The sequence below is a fragment of the Euprymna scolopes genome, chromosome 24 (genome assembly GCF_053919585.1).
Source record: "Euprymna scolopes isolate OS-2025 chromosome 24, ASM5391958v1, whole genome shotgun sequence".
Lineage (NCBI taxonomy): Eukaryota > Metazoa > Mollusca > Cephalopoda > Sepiida > Sepiolidae > Euprymna > Euprymna scolopes.
The window spans coordinates 87,847,396-87,863,751 of record NC_136505.1 but is presented as its reverse complement, the minus strand read 5'-3'; the positions used below and the strand labels follow the sequence as shown (position 1 = coordinate 87,863,751).

General features: G+C 32.0%; 1 protein-coding gene across 4 annotated transcripts in view; it reads right to left on the bottom strand.

The window, feature by feature from the left end:
• LOC145246821 (pleckstrin homology domain-containing family G member 5-like) overlaps window positions 1–16,356 on the bottom strand; it is a 1,071,747-nt gene that overhangs the window by 903,415 nt on the left and 151,976 nt on the right. For 2 of the 4 annotated variants that reach the window (XM_080108656.1, XM_080108658.1), the window contains exon 1: window positions 1,932–2,250. The exons of 1 other annotated variant lie outside the window; for it this stretch is intronic. The gene's annotated coding sequence lies outside the window, so the exon portion shown is untranslated. Of the gene's footprint in view, window positions 1–1,931; window positions 2,251–16,356 lie in introns of those variants that run through there. One more of the 4 variants, XM_080108655.1, reaches the window with a different exon arrangement.

Sequence of the window (16,356 nt, the reverse complement as noted above, 5' to 3'; positions counted from 1 at the left end):
GAACGAACACCCCATGATTTTATTATACTATATTTATTCAAACTGAAACATAATTATCAAAGTATACTTACGCATGAAAAGTCTTTATTAAAGTTTGTGCCTATTTCTATTCTATGGAGGTCAGGCGTTAACGCAGACCCCACAATTTTATATACCATCCTTATTTAAGTTAAAACATACTTTGCAAAGTATTATTATGTAAATCTATATCAAAAACCCTTGTAAACGTTTTTTTTTAATTTTTAAATTTTTTATTTCCATACTTTGTGGACCAGGCGCGAACGCAGACCCCACAATTTTTATGAACCACCGTTCTGCCAGATCAAACATACCCATTCCTGTGTCTGGATACATCGTCTATCATTATATGTAATCAGTTTTTTTAAAATAGTCAACCATGTAGGAGCCTATTCGTGACCAGAGACACACACACACACACACACACACATTCAGCTTTATATATATATATATATATATATATATATATATATATATATATATACATATATATATATGATGCAACTCCTCCTCCAAGTGATGTTACACGAAGTTGGATACTCTACCAAAGTAGATGAATTAATGTATTGGAATCCATTAAGACCAAGACACCACAAGAAAGATATATTATATTAAAATTGTGAATTGGGGAGAGGGAAATTATGTTCCCAAGGTATGCTTGAAAGGTAAAAAAAAAAAAAATTAATGGAACACTCGAATATCTATGTATCGCATATAGAGTTCAAGTGTTAACTCCAGAAAGGAGACCCCTATAGTTTTTTGATAACTTCGACTGAAGGAAAATGCAACACCCGTGAACAGAAATGCATGCACGCGCACGCGCGCACACACACACATACACACACACACACACACACACACACACACACACACACACACACACACACACACACACACACACACCAATGGATGTCAGACATCAAATGTTATATACACCAACAAATAAGTACACATATACATAACGCCTCATATATATAGTAAATTATGAAAATATATATGGCAATTATGCTACACAGAATATTCCGCGTTTCATCCTCGTGAGAATTCACCAGGCTTATGAAACGCGGAATATTCTGTGTAGCTTAATTGCCACATATATTTTCATAACTTACTACCTAGCTCTACTTATGTATTGATCACTGTTTAAGTAAATACTGAAATTTTACGCATAAAATTATCTTAATGAAATAGTAATATATATGTGTGTGTGTGTGTGTGTGTGTGTAATACAATTCAGTTAGCAAAAAGTAAATCTTTAACAAAGCAAAACTTATCAAGAAAAGAAAAGCTCAACACTATTAAGAGGAGCAAACTGTTGTTATTATAATATATGCACATACACAAGTAGACATATACGCATATAAAAGTATATATATATATATATATATATATATATATATATATATATATTCATGTATATATATATATATAAGTGCAATATTATATGTACAATATTGAGCATATGCATTAACACGTTTGTATACGCATATGTGCGTATATATACATATGTGTACCTGTGTGTATGTATATATGTGTACATGCATATGTATCTGTACTTGTCAGTATGTAATATGTATATAATATGTGTGTTTGATTACTTGTCTGTGTGTACACACGCATATACATACGTACACGCACACACACACGCATATACATACGTACACGCACACACACACACACACACACACACACACACACACACACACACACACGTTTGATAGCCACCATTGAGAAAGCGAAGCAAAATAAATAATTCAATACTGAAAACTCATTACTTTGTTAGTGAATCTGTTCCGTCCGGCATTTTATACACACACAAATCAACACATAACGTTTAACAATAAACACGACTCGGGCGCCACATGGAAAATGCGGAAAAACAAACAGAAGAAATACTTAAATGAAATACTTACAAACGCGAGTCGAACGAAAGAATAAGTAGTAGCAAATCCAACAAAGTAAAAATTAAACTTTTAACAGAAGTGTCGTCAGTTCTTTTTTTTTTTTTTTCCTCTTTCGTAAATCCTGGAAGTAATTTGGATGAGAGGCGGTTGTGGGAGGGAGGGGGCGAAAGCGTGTGTGTGTGTGTGTGAGAGAGAGAGAGAGAGACAGAGAGAGAGAGATAGGAAGAGAGAGATAGATAGAGAGAGAATGAAAGTGGTAGAGCCCTTCTTTGTTTTCCAAAGATTCGACGATCAATTCAGGTTGGTCTCTCTTACGGCGAGGGAGTCTAGGGAAGTAAGGGTAGAGGCGAAGTCGACGTAGCAGCAGGTGGTTTACTAAATCTGAGAGAGAGAGAGAGAGAGAGAGAGAGAGAGAGAGAGAGAGAGAGAGAGAGAGAGAGAGGAAGTGGAAGAGATAGTAAGAGAGTGGGAGGCGAATTTTAAGGTGTTGATAAGGGAACGGGCAGGGTAAATATATCTGTGTGTGTATATATATATATATATATATATATATATATATATATATATATATATATATATATATATATATATAGAGAGAGAGAGAGAGAGAGAGAGAGAGAGAGAGATAGAGACGGAGGGGGGGGGAGACAGAGATTTTAATCGCTCGTTACGGTCCAAATAATCTGACAATACAAAAGGCTTGAATTCACTGTCCGCCCGCCCGGCCTTTCGGCTCGGATTAGTGTAGTAGTTAGTTGTCCCATTCCAGGATTCAAACCTCCCAGGAATTATCTTCTTCTTACGGAGGCGATGCATTTTATTTCTTTATAAGAAAGGTCGGAGTTCATTGATCGTTTTCGTGTGGCGCCCACATCATGGGAAACACCAGGCTATTTTTTTTATGTTGTTGTTGGCGGCTGAACTTGTGTGTATCCCTGTTTTAGAGTGGGACTGGAAGGTGGTGGTATATTCCCATTATAAACTAACCTTATGTCTAACTTAGCCGCTATAGGAGGGATAGGTAAACATTAAACAAATCTGTTCTTTTCTCGGTCAGGGGAGAAGGAAGGACTGCTAGATCCTTCTAGACTGAAACCATACTTACGTTTTGTTAGAATCCCTACTGCCATTTTTGGTGAGCGGCAATAGCGGCATTCTTTTGGATTCATTTTCACTACATTAATAAACCGAATTTGTGTCAAGTTATGCGTTTGAGGATGAAATTTTGATTTTAAACTTAAGCATGACAAAAAAAATAAAATAAAATAAAAGCTATTTTAAACTCCAGTGTGACTGAAGAACGAAAATCCTATTTCTCTTCTTAGCATTGTCTCCAGCCAGTGGTTCCGAACTTGTTGACACTAGACTCAAGCAATACCAGTTCAAGGTTCACTTTGTCAGACATCCTTACAAATGATACCCGGTTAATTTTTTCGGCTTGCCCCAGCGTATTATAAACATCCCCCCCCCATGTTAAAAACGGCTCGAAAGCCGTTCTTAACATAGGGAGGTGGGGGATGGTGTTTATTCCGAAAGCCGTTTTTAACTTGGGGAGGGTGAGGTGTTATAATACGCTGGGGCAAGTTGTAACAATTAATCGGATATCCATTATTTTTCGTGACTGAAAGGATATATATATATATATATATATATATATATATATATATATATATATATATATATATATATATATACTATAAGAAGTACCAGTCGTTCTCGTTGACTGGGTTCAAAAACAGCCTACAGGAAATGGACTGTGATTGATTAAAGTATGATAGGTTATGAAAAGGAGGGGGTTGTAAAGAGATAGGTTTTGATACTCAAAAATTTTACCCTAAGCAAAATATGATGAAAGTAAAGATAATTTTCGCGAAAATATATTTGTTTATATCAACTTTGTTTCCATTCGTAGCCAAGAGTGACCAACAAAATGATGTTTCCTTACAGAGAGAGAATGTTATATAATAATATAAATATACAAGAAATAAATGTTACCATAGTCAATAAAAGTTACTTTTATGGTAGAAAAGTTCATTGGTTTGTATTTTTAAGTAGTTTGTAAATTTTTTTTTTTTTTTTTAATTCACGAACCGGTTTTAAAAAAATCAAAATGGCAGCGACTTTGAAATGGAGAGCCCCGTTTTCAATTTGAAGGAGGGGCACCTGAGCATTCTGTGTTAACAATTTAAGAGAGTTCCGTCAATGTAAGAAATATTTATGAACATATTTTAATGTTTTCCGTTATTTTGTGCTTGAGGAATATTCGATTATGGCATGTGTAGTTTATATAAAACTTCATTTAAGTAGTTCCTATTTACAATATCTTCCCACGGGACAGAGTTAGACACCAGGGTCGTTTTTTTAATGTGGAGAAAAGGAACAAAAATAAAAATTGTCTCAGTCGTGAAGGATTTCTCCTCCACTGACAGAGAACAAGAAATTGAAGTGCGGCATCTGAAGAACAGATATTACACTTTGATCTTGACCCGAAGGCCAAGAGAATTTCATTTAATTTCGTTTTAATTTCGGTTCGCTGAAATTATTTCAAGTAAAGAGCATTAAAAACTATTTCAAAACAAAACAAAAAAAAACATGAACTGAACTTTTATTGACTATAGTAACATTTATTTCTTGTATATTTATTTTTTCTGGTAGTCGTTTGTTGGCTTTTCTGCTAAACACTCTTACTAAATAATATCGACGAAATATCGAAAAGCAAAGAAACAAAAACATTTTTGAAAAGTAATGTAGCTTTACTTACTTTAGTGAAATAATCCGAAACAGCAAAATGAGGTATTAAAAAAGTAAACACATAATTACTTTAAGTTTTTAAAGCAAAGAATCGATATAGATATGAATAAGAAGAAAATGGCGCCCTTTTCAAACAGAACAGCTTCGTTTCAGTTTTACAGTATTGAACAGTGTAGTATTGCGCCGTCGGATTGAGGGTTGTACTATTGTAATATAAAGAACACGCAGGAAGGGTTGTAATCAACTGAATTCCTTTTAGTACACTGACAAAAAAAGCTTAAACAGATATATAAATAAAAATAAAAAGGTTATGTAAATGTTTTTAAAAAGACACGTAATTACGTGAGCAGGATTTTTTCCTTCTTTTGACACGATAACAAGTAACGTTCTTATTTTTTATTATTTATTTATTTATCTATTTTCGAAAGAGTGCCACGTGCAAGTGGAGAAGGAAAAAACCAGAGTTGTGCAAAATTTGTGTCGAGAATTGTCTAAAGTTCTGACTTTTTTTTTTTGGCTTTCACTTTAATAAAACGTGAATTTATGAGGTGAATTTATTCGACACAATATGATCCAACTCAAAAAAATAAATAAAAGCTAACGTGAATTAAGATTAAAGTTAAGGTGTTATTGTGGACCCTCACCCCTTTTAAAAAACCTTGTTAAACTTTGTGACATATTTACATTCTATGGAGGTCAGGCGCGAACGAACGCCAAATAATTTTATTATACCATATTTCTTCAAACTGAGACATAATTATCAAAGTATACTGACGCAAATAGATACGAAAAGTCTTTGTTCAAGTTTGTGCCATATTTCCATGGAGTACAGACGCGAATGCAGACCCCACAATTTTATTATACCATCCCTATTTAAGTTGAAACATACTTATCAAAGTATTCTTATGTACATCTATATAAAAAAAAACCCTTGTAAACGATTTTTTTTTCATTTTTTATTTCCATACTTTGGGGGTCAGGCGCGAAAGCAGACCCCACAATTTTTATGAACCACCGTTCTGCCAGATCAAACATACCCATTCCTGATCCTCGATACATCTTGTATCATTATATGTAATCAGTTTTTTAAAATAGTCAACCATATAGGAGCCTATTCGTGACCACACACACGCACGCACGCACGCACGCACGCACACACACACACACACACACACACACACACACACACACACACACACACACACACACACACAGACGTTCAGCTTTATATTATATATATATATATATATATAATTATTAATAGCATCTAAGTAAATATAAATAGATTAATGATAAATAATAAATTAATTAAATACTAAATAGAATATTTTCAGTAATATACATCAAAATTAATAAAATATCTTAACATGAATATTTAAATGTTAGTGACTTTGTTTCTAAGTTCAAAATGGCGTAATGTAAGTTAATGAGGTAATTTAAACTTCTATTCGAATTTTCGAATTTTGTATTTATGTGCAAATGCATTTTATTTTATTTTTCGTGGGTTGACAGTTGCTACTTCTTCTGATGAGTTAAGGGCAAAATAGATTCATTGATTGATATAATATTTAAATGAATGATTTTGCGCTACGAAACAGTTACTGCCAGGAATTGTAAATGTCAACGGAATTAAAAGAATAAGTTGTAAGATCGCCAACATCATAAAATTTGGAATATAGATTATCGTAATTTGTTTTTATATGCTCTGTAATCATATTGAGCTTCTTAAATTAAGATGTCAGCAAAGTATAATTTGCTGACTTCTTTCTGTCCTCCGATGAGAAGAATAGCAAGAATAGCATTCTTTGAAACTCCATGGAATAAGAACTTTGAATTTTTTTTTTTTGGAGTATTCAGTCGAACAATAACTTGTTAATTGTAAATTTTAACTAACAGTTTTAATTTCTTTTCTCTCATAAAATGCTTTACTCTATATTGTGTTTATATTGAACTTTTTTTTTATTTGGTTGGGATTAAAATATAAAATATCAATATATAATAATATAATATATTATAATAGTAATATAACATACTGGTTATATTAGATTGATATATTATAATAATAATATAACATACTGGTTATATTAGATTGATATATTATAATAATAATATAACATACTGGTTATATTAGATTGATATATTATAATAATAATATAACATACTAGTTATATTAGATTGATATATTATAATAATAATATAACATACTAGTTATATTAGATTGATATATTATAATAATAATATAACATACTAGTTATATTAGATTGATATATTATAATAATAATATACTGGTTATATTAGATTGATATATTATAATAATAATATACTGGTTATATTAGATTGATATATTATAATAATATAACATACTGGTTATATTAGATTGATATATTATAATAATAATATAACATACTGGTTATATTAGATTGATATATTATAATAATAATATAACATACTGATTATATTAGATTGATATATTATAATAATAATATAACATACTGGTTATATTAGATTGATATATTATAATAATATAACATACTGGTTATATTAGATTGATATATTATAATAATAATATAACATACTGGTTATATTAGATTGATATATTATAATAATAATATAACATACTGGTTATATTAGATTGATATATTATAATAATAATATAACATGCTGGTTATATTAGATTGATATATTATAATAATATAACATACTGGTTATATTAGATTGATATATTATAATAATAATATAACATACTGGTTATATTAGATTGATATATTATAATAATAATATAACATACTGGTTATATTAGATTGATATATTATAATAATAATATAACATACTGGTTATATTAGATTGATATATTATAATAATAATATACTGGTTATATTAGATTGATATATTATAATAATATAACATACTGGTTATATTAGATTGATATATTATAATAATAATATAACATACTGGTTATATTAGATTGATATATTATAATAATAATATAACATACTGGTTATATTAGATTGATATATTATAATAATAATATACTGGTTATATTAGATTGATATATTATAATAATATAACATACTGGTTATATTAGATTGATATATTATAATAATAATATAAGATACTGGTTATATTAGATTGATATATTATAATAATAATATAACATACTGGTTATATTAGATTGATATATTATAATAATATAACATACTGGTTATATTAGATTGATATATTATAATAATAATATAACATACTGGTTATATTAGATTGATATATTATAATAATATAACATAATGGTTATATTAGATTGATATATTATAATAATAATATAACATACTGGTTATATTAGATTGATATATTATAATAATAATATAACATACTGGTTATATTAGATTGAAGTTTACCCTTGCTTGTATCAGGTAAACACTCCATTCCCTTTGTCTTCATTATTCCTTATATATATATATATATATATATATATATATATATATATATATATATATATATATATATATATATATATATATATATATATATAGTCTTCATATAAGGGATAATATCATTAACAACTACCCAACCTCAAGAATCAGCACTACCAAAGAGATATATTGATACCTTAAAAACTTTAACAAAAAATAAAGACATCATCATTTCACAAGCAGATAAAGGGGGCGGAATAGTAATCATAGATAAAAAATATATATTTAGAGAAAATGCACACACTACTATCAGACGAAGATATATATGCTCAAACAGACTTAAAATCTATACATAGAGATGCTGAAACCTTCAATAAATATATTAAAAAAAAACTTATCAAAAACGATAAAAAAATGGACAGCTTACATAGAATACCACCACACAATCCCTATATTATATTGGCTCCCCAAAACACAAAAACACATAAAGTGTATATATATATATATATATATATATATATATATATAAGAGCAGTAGTTATTAAAACATGTTAAAAAACACTTTGAAAAAGAGTTAAAAACATATTTATTTTGAAAAGGAAACACTAAGTAAGTGGATAGTCCTTAATCCACGGAGTTTTGAAGAAATACTTTCCTTCTCATCAGAGGGTAGGATTTAGCAAAATGAGGATCGGATTTTGCTTGCAAAAGTATTTGATGAAACTACAAGTAAGTCAAAGATCTTACTTGATAACAAAAAAGTGAAGCAGAGGGAATAGGGTGAAGAAAAATGTGATTTCACGTGAATGGATAGTTTGGTGAAGGGTAAAATATCAAATGATGGTAAAATCCAAAAATGCAGAATCCAAGAAAGTTAGTTAAATTTCCATTCGCACAAGTAAAATCCAAGGGAATCGCGTAATTGGAAGATGGTCCAAAATAATCCAAAAGACAGAAATTCGTGACATAATTCACAAATAGGTACAAGGAAAAGGGAATGAATTCCAATAATATTATTAAAAGAAAGATAAGATGTGCGTAAAAAAAAATGGAAGAAATTTAAAACTCGATTGTGGAAAAAAGCTAAATTAAGAAAAAAAAGACAAAAAAAATCGACAATTTTTCACACACACACACACACACACACACACACACACACACACACACACACACATATATATATATAAATGTCGATTTTAATGAGAACAAAAGTTAACAATTATAGTTTAAGTTTATGCTTATTTATAATTGTGTTCTGCTATTGTTTGGGTTAAGTTGTACCAAATGTAATAGCACTTCTCTAGTATCAGAGTTCAGACATAGACAACAACACACACGTGTATAAGCTTAATTTTGTTGAATATTTCTATTGCGGGTAAACATCATTAATAAAGTTTGAGGGAGAATTAATAGGGGATATAACATACATGAATATGCCAAGTACCAATCTTAAAGTGGATGAATTGGGGAAAATAGTTGAATATTCGGAATATGCAGAGAAATAGTTGGGTATGGTCGTTTTTTCTACTATATTGAAATGCTTTAACCATAACTTCTAAATTGCCAACCCTAAGCTTGGACTAGTTTTAAGATCTCACAAGCAGCAGGTACATTATAAATTTAAACCGTAAAGAATATGCACCGTTATATAGCATAAACTTAGAGACTAACTATGTAATACGTTTATTTGAATTTACTCCTTATGATTATATATATATATATATATATATATATATATATATATATATATATATATGTGTGTGTGTGTGTTTATATATACATATGTATATATGTGTGTGTAAATATATGCATAGATACATATATATGTGTGCGTATATATATATATATATATATATATATATATATATATATATATATATATATATATATATATATATTATACGTAAGTACCTCCAGATCGGTTGTTATGGCTAACTAGACACAAATAATATATATTCGATGCCTCCGTTCAGTCTCGAAAGACAAAGGATACCTCCTGTAGGGGTAGCTGCGCATGTAATTGAGGCAAGGGTTGCACAATCCCTAACCACACCTCTCATGAATCGGCACTGTTTGAGTCCAGTTGCAAGGAGAAGTCCAGGACGACTGAAAACAATGCCAAGATAAGTGGAAAGCCCATACAGCACCTGGAAGTCCCAAATAGTCACCAATTTTTGACCAGGTCCAAGATTGCTTAACTTCGTGATCCCGCGAGAACCAGTGTGTCAACGTGATTATGCCATATACAATAAATATAATTATCAAGAAATAAATATAATTATCAATGAAAAGAATTATTATTATAAATTATCACCAATACTAAAGTAACTCACCGGATGTATGCCCTGTTACCTTTTATCTTTAATTATTATTACCTCAAACAACAAATAATTATATCTAAGCATGGAGGTTTTAATAATTATATACATTTTGAGAATACAACTTTTAAGGCTACAAGTAGCAAATAAATAAATAAAAATTTAATAAATAAAAAAGTAAAGACTGTGATAATGGATGGATGTGATTGAGGGTGGGTGTAGTAGAGGGGGATGAGAGACGGGTAGCAAGTGGAAAGAAATGTTTTAAATCACCACCAAATTAATTATGTTTTTTCCTTTTTTCCTTTCTTTCTTTTTTCTCCCAGTTCTCTTTTTCTTTTCCCCCTTTTCTCTAATTTTTTTTCTTTTTCTTCCTTATGTCTCTTTCTTTTTCTTCCCTATCTCTTTACAGATCTATGTGGGGTTGATAGTGGTGAAGCGGGATAGGGCAGGAAGGAACGTTAGATGTGTACTTCTTCCCTATCTCTTTACAGATCTATGTGGGGTTGATAGTGGTGAAGCGGGATAGGGCAGGAAGGAACGTTAGATGTATACTTTTTGATCATAGCAATTTCGGGTCATATTAGAAGCATTTTATAAAGGAATGTTTTCGGTTTAATCTAAAACCTTTTTCACATAGATATTCCAAAAAAAAAGTTTATAAAATTCGCACTCTAATTGATCCTATACGCACTTGTATGTTTAAGATTCGAGGCGGACATAAAGCACGCCAACATATACCGTTTCCATTCCAGCCTTTCACTATCTCCTATCTCAGCTTTTTAACCGCCCATCCTTTCTACTTTATTCCTATACCTCAACACCAACCCTAATCCACACCCCTTTTTGTCTTGTTTCCAACCAACCAAATCTTCTTTCTCCTTTTTTTTTTTAAACAAATATAACCGAAACCTCTCGATATTAACTCCCGGTGACTTAGATGACCTGATATTTCCATTGCAAACTTTGCTTTCCCCTAGTTACTAAAAACTAGCTGGCCAAAACATGCTCATGACTGTGTAGCAATTACTGCTTCTGTTAAAACAAATAAAAAGTATACCTTGCTCTACTTCGGTATTGAGCACTCTCGTATTAACTTCGTTATAGTTCATTGGTTACTTTACCTCTGGAAAATAACAACCTCGAATTATATATACATACATATATATATATATATATATATATATATATATATATGTTTTTTAACTTGTAAAACTATATAAAAAAACTTATTTATTTTAAATTTTTATCATTCGTTGGAAAACTGTTTAGTCAGTAATGTATATGTATAGGTATGTGTGTGTGTGTGTGTGTGTGTGTGTGTGTGTGTGTATGACGTAGTTCGCTGCACGTTATCATAACAAAGATCCATACAAAATTTCAACCAGATCGGCCCTGTAGTTTCCAAGAAAAAAAAAATATGAAACGAACGGACAGCCTACGAGAATTATATTTTCATTTTATTTATGTGTTTTGGTAAATTTTTATTTTCTTTCCACCTTAAAACTCACCTTTAAAATGACGATTTTTATAGATTTTTTTAGGTTTTCATCTATGCTATCTGGATATGAAGACATTTTTTCCAGTATATTACTTAATAAATATCAGTGGCGCTCGACATTCTTAACATGAGGAGGAGGAGAAGTGTTTTGTAACACGCATACGTATTCGTACTTTTCAGTTTGGGAAAAACATGGCCAGCAGTGAAAATATAATGGATTACATTTAATAATTAATTAATAATATTTAATTTCCAGAAAATAACTTGGTTGCCCAAATTTAAATGGGATATTCGTTTTCAGCATACCCGGAAACCTTTAAAAACCGTCATTTTAAAGATAAGAAATTTACCTGTATTTTTTTTTTTTTTTTTGTATTAGTTGGATTATTCGGACTACTATTCTCATCTTAATTGGTATTTTCACACAATTTCAACCGATATAACTTCCGACCTTCATCAGATGGCTCTTTTCAAACTCGGGTATCTATACATAAGTGTGAACTGAATCCTTTATTTAAACCTCCGGAGTAGATAATTTTGTTCCCGTTCCGTAAACCATGTTTTATACAATAAAAGTTGTTTAGAAATACTGCCGAGCGGAATTAAAAGGAAACAAATAAAACATGCGTGGTACCCCGTGATTGCACAGTGAATGAGGCATAAAACAAATGACTAAGTTAAGCACCCCCCCCCAATTAGCCCCAAAAGTCCCCAAGGGACGTCAAATCCTGGTGAAAATGAACAAACGGTGCAGTTTTAGGCTTTAATATATGTAAATTTGAGTTCTGCACCATGCAAAAAAAGAAATGACTAAGTCCATCATTTGCCCCCCCCCCCCATTTAGTCCCAAAAGTCCTAAAGGCCTTGATATATTAACATTTGAGTTCTGCACCATGCAAAACTGCTAAATAGACGTACACAGAAAGTTTTGGACAAATATGGTAAAATAGTCCCAAAAATGGAGTGCTTTTTATTAGCCCTAAAAGAGCCCCTGGGGCACACCCAAGAGTTATTGCGAAGTATAGAAAAACACAATTATATAGAAATCAGTTAGTTACAACGCTTTAGAAAGTTTTATAAAAACCAAGGCATAAATTGTTTTTTTAATAAGCACAAAAGTGCCAATTTTTGCCATTTTAACCCGAAGGGTACCCCTAAGGAGGCAGCTGGAGTTTTCCCGGAAAATCCGTTCTGTTACTTTTTTACTCATATTATGTTTAATGTTTGTGCAAAATTTCAAAAAATTCCAAGGCGTAGTTATTGAGAAAAGTGCGGACGAACGAATGGAGGAACGGGCAAGGGTGAATTTACAGGTTCACCTTCCTTTTACCGGGCGACCAAGAAGGAAAAAAAAAAAAAAAAAAAGAAAAAAAGATTCCCCCAAATTTAATGTTAACTGGATCGACACAAACGAATAATCGTAGTCGGCTGATTCACGATCAAATTTTCTCATTTGCGAACTTGCCAATTCCGTCTGCGACTGATTGTTACAAATTCAACAATTATGTGACATTGTTTCTTTTGCTTAGTATCTCACCAGACAACTAATTAAACTGTAAAGTCTTATTAACTTAGTTCTTCCTTTTCTTTAGATTTTTACACTTAATTCTGTTTTCAAGCTTCGCAATCATGTAATATAGTTAACGGCAACGAAATCGCAAACAAAATATATAACGAACTAGTTGAAAAAATTGTACTTAACATGAATCGTCTGTTTAATGCAGTAAATGCATGTATGGCAATGATGTAATTGTCTAATGGAATCTCTAGATCATTTATAACAGATATGGGCATCCGTAGATCTGAGAAGAAGCAGTACTGTAAGAAGAAATGATTGCAGATCATGTGGTGGTGACGTGAGGCGATTAGGGGAACTTAATGGGGTAATCTCCAAAAATACCGTTAGGGCTTACAACATGGCCGCCAGAAGAGTCAACAAAAAACTGCGAATAAAATATATAAAACTCGTAATTTCTGTTTTTAAAGTGGGTTGTCAATTTTCTTTATGAAATATACTTCCAAAATAAACTATTACAGTCGTTTAAAACATAATAGAAGTATTATTTTTTATTTTTTAAAAACAATGTTTACAAAATGTCTACGAACGTGCGTAGACATTTTGTAAACATTGTTTTTAAAAAATAAAAAATAATACTTCTATTATGTTTTAAACGACTGTAATAGTTTATTTTGGAAGTATATTTCATAAAGAAAATTGACAACCCACTTTAAAAACAGAAATTACGAGTTTTATATATTTTATTCGCAGTTTTTTGTTGACTCTTCTGGCGGCCATGTTGTAAGCCCTAACTGTACTTTTGGAGATTACCCTTAATGGATAGAGAGTGAAAGTTTTTGTTACCAGCTTCGTGGGAATACATAGTTGAGAGAGAGAGAGAGAGAGAGAGAGAGAGAGAGAGAGAGAGAGAGAGAGAGAGAGAGAGAGAGAGAGATTATTAACCATGCTCTAGTCCATCACCTTACAGATGCTAAATTTCTGACTGACAAACAATATGGATTTAGACAAGCCCGTTCCACAGCAGACATCCTCACTGTAATCTCTGAACGTATATACCATTCACTGGATCAAGCGGGGGACGGCAGAGCGGTAGCTCTAGATATATCTAAGGCTTTTCACAGGGTATGGCATGAGGGTCTCCTCAGGAAAATTAGATCATCCGGTATCACTGGTAGAATACTTAACATAATTAAATCCTTCTTAGATAAGAGAAAAATCCAGGTTTTCCTCGACGGTCGTACATCTAAACAATATGATATAAATGCGGGAGTGCCTCAGGGGTCTATCCTTGGACCTCTATTGTTCCTAATATTCATTAATGACCTCCCCGACAAAATTGCCTCTGAGATGGGTATATATTCTGATGACACCACACTCTATAACAGGTGTGACAAGAAAACAAATGAACACATATCTAAAGAAATGGTAAAAACACTAGAGAATGACCTCCAATCTGTAGTGGAATTGGGACAAAAATGGATGGTCACATTCAATGCTGCCAAGACTAAACTGGTTTCCTTCAATAATTACAAGAAAACTTCTCTGTCACCAATAGCAATGGCCAGTGACTCTTTATCTGAGAGTTCATCTTTCAAACTCCTTGGCCTAACGTTCACAGGAAACATGAGTTGGAACAATTACATTGAAAGCATTACCAGGGCCGCTGCAAAGAAGATAGGCTCTCTCTACCGTGCTAGAAAACTACTAACACCTGAAAGTATCCTGTAACTCTATAAGGCCACCATTCGCCCATGTATGGAGTATTGCTGTCACATTTGGGCTGGTGCATCTGCTACTAGTCTCTCGCTCCTAGACAAGGTTCAAAAGAGAGTCGCTAATCTGATAGGCCCTGAACTGGCATCTAAGCTTCAGCCTCTGTCCCATCGACGAAATGTTGCATCCCTCTGCCTGTTCTAAAAGTATTTTAATGGTGAATGCTCTGGCGAACTGCAGACACTTGTGCCCCCACGACGTAGACACCCTCGACAAACCCGACAGGCAGCTAAATCCCACCCTCACACAGTAGAGATCCCTAGATGTAAAAGATCTTTCTACTCCAGTAATTTCTTCCCCAGAACCGCTAGACTCTGGAATTCCATTCCAGGTTCCTGCTTCCCCATGTGTACTGACATGCCGAAGTTCAAGTGTAACGTGAACCGACATCTTGCTGCCCAAATCCCAACATAGTACTCCAGTAGTTGTTTCCCCTGATAGCAGCCCCCTACACCAAAGTGGCAATGTGCCTTCTTTGGGGTAAAGAGAGAGAGAGAGAGAGAGAGAGAGAGAGAGAGAGAGAGAGAGAGAGAGAGAGAGAGAGAGAGAGATTTTGTTCAGAATAAATGTAATAGCTTTTAAACGAGGATGAAACGTACGCATAGTTTCCTGAGACATGCTTTAGGAAATGCTGTAAGATGTAATTTTTTGAAAGTGATCAATTAAGTTCCTATTGAAACGGGAAAAATCGAGATTATTGCATATCGAAGAAGAAGAAGAAGAAGAAGAAGAAGAAGAAGAAGAAGACAACTTTTACTAAACGAATTGTAACTTAATGTATTACCGACCTGCATGTTTTTTAAGTTATGAAACTCTTAAGTTTTATTTCAAAACTTGTTTCATACTTTCACTTGACCAAACGAGAATCAATTAAAGATGGTAGACGACTTTTTTTTTAGGTGATTGTTGGTGTCAGGTGTAAATAAAAACACAGTAAAAAAAGAAAAAAAACTTACAGTACCACTTACCCTAAGTCTGAGGGTAATTTGCAGTCGGATTGGGGTAAACTTTATTTTTTTCTATCGTTTAAGCCTAAAATTAGCAACCGTCTCCAAACAAAATATCCGTCATTTTTTTATTTACTTGTGTTTAGCTAAGTGAAAGTAACTATAACATTCAGAAATAATAACTATTGCAATCAGTTTCCACACTTCAAAATTATACA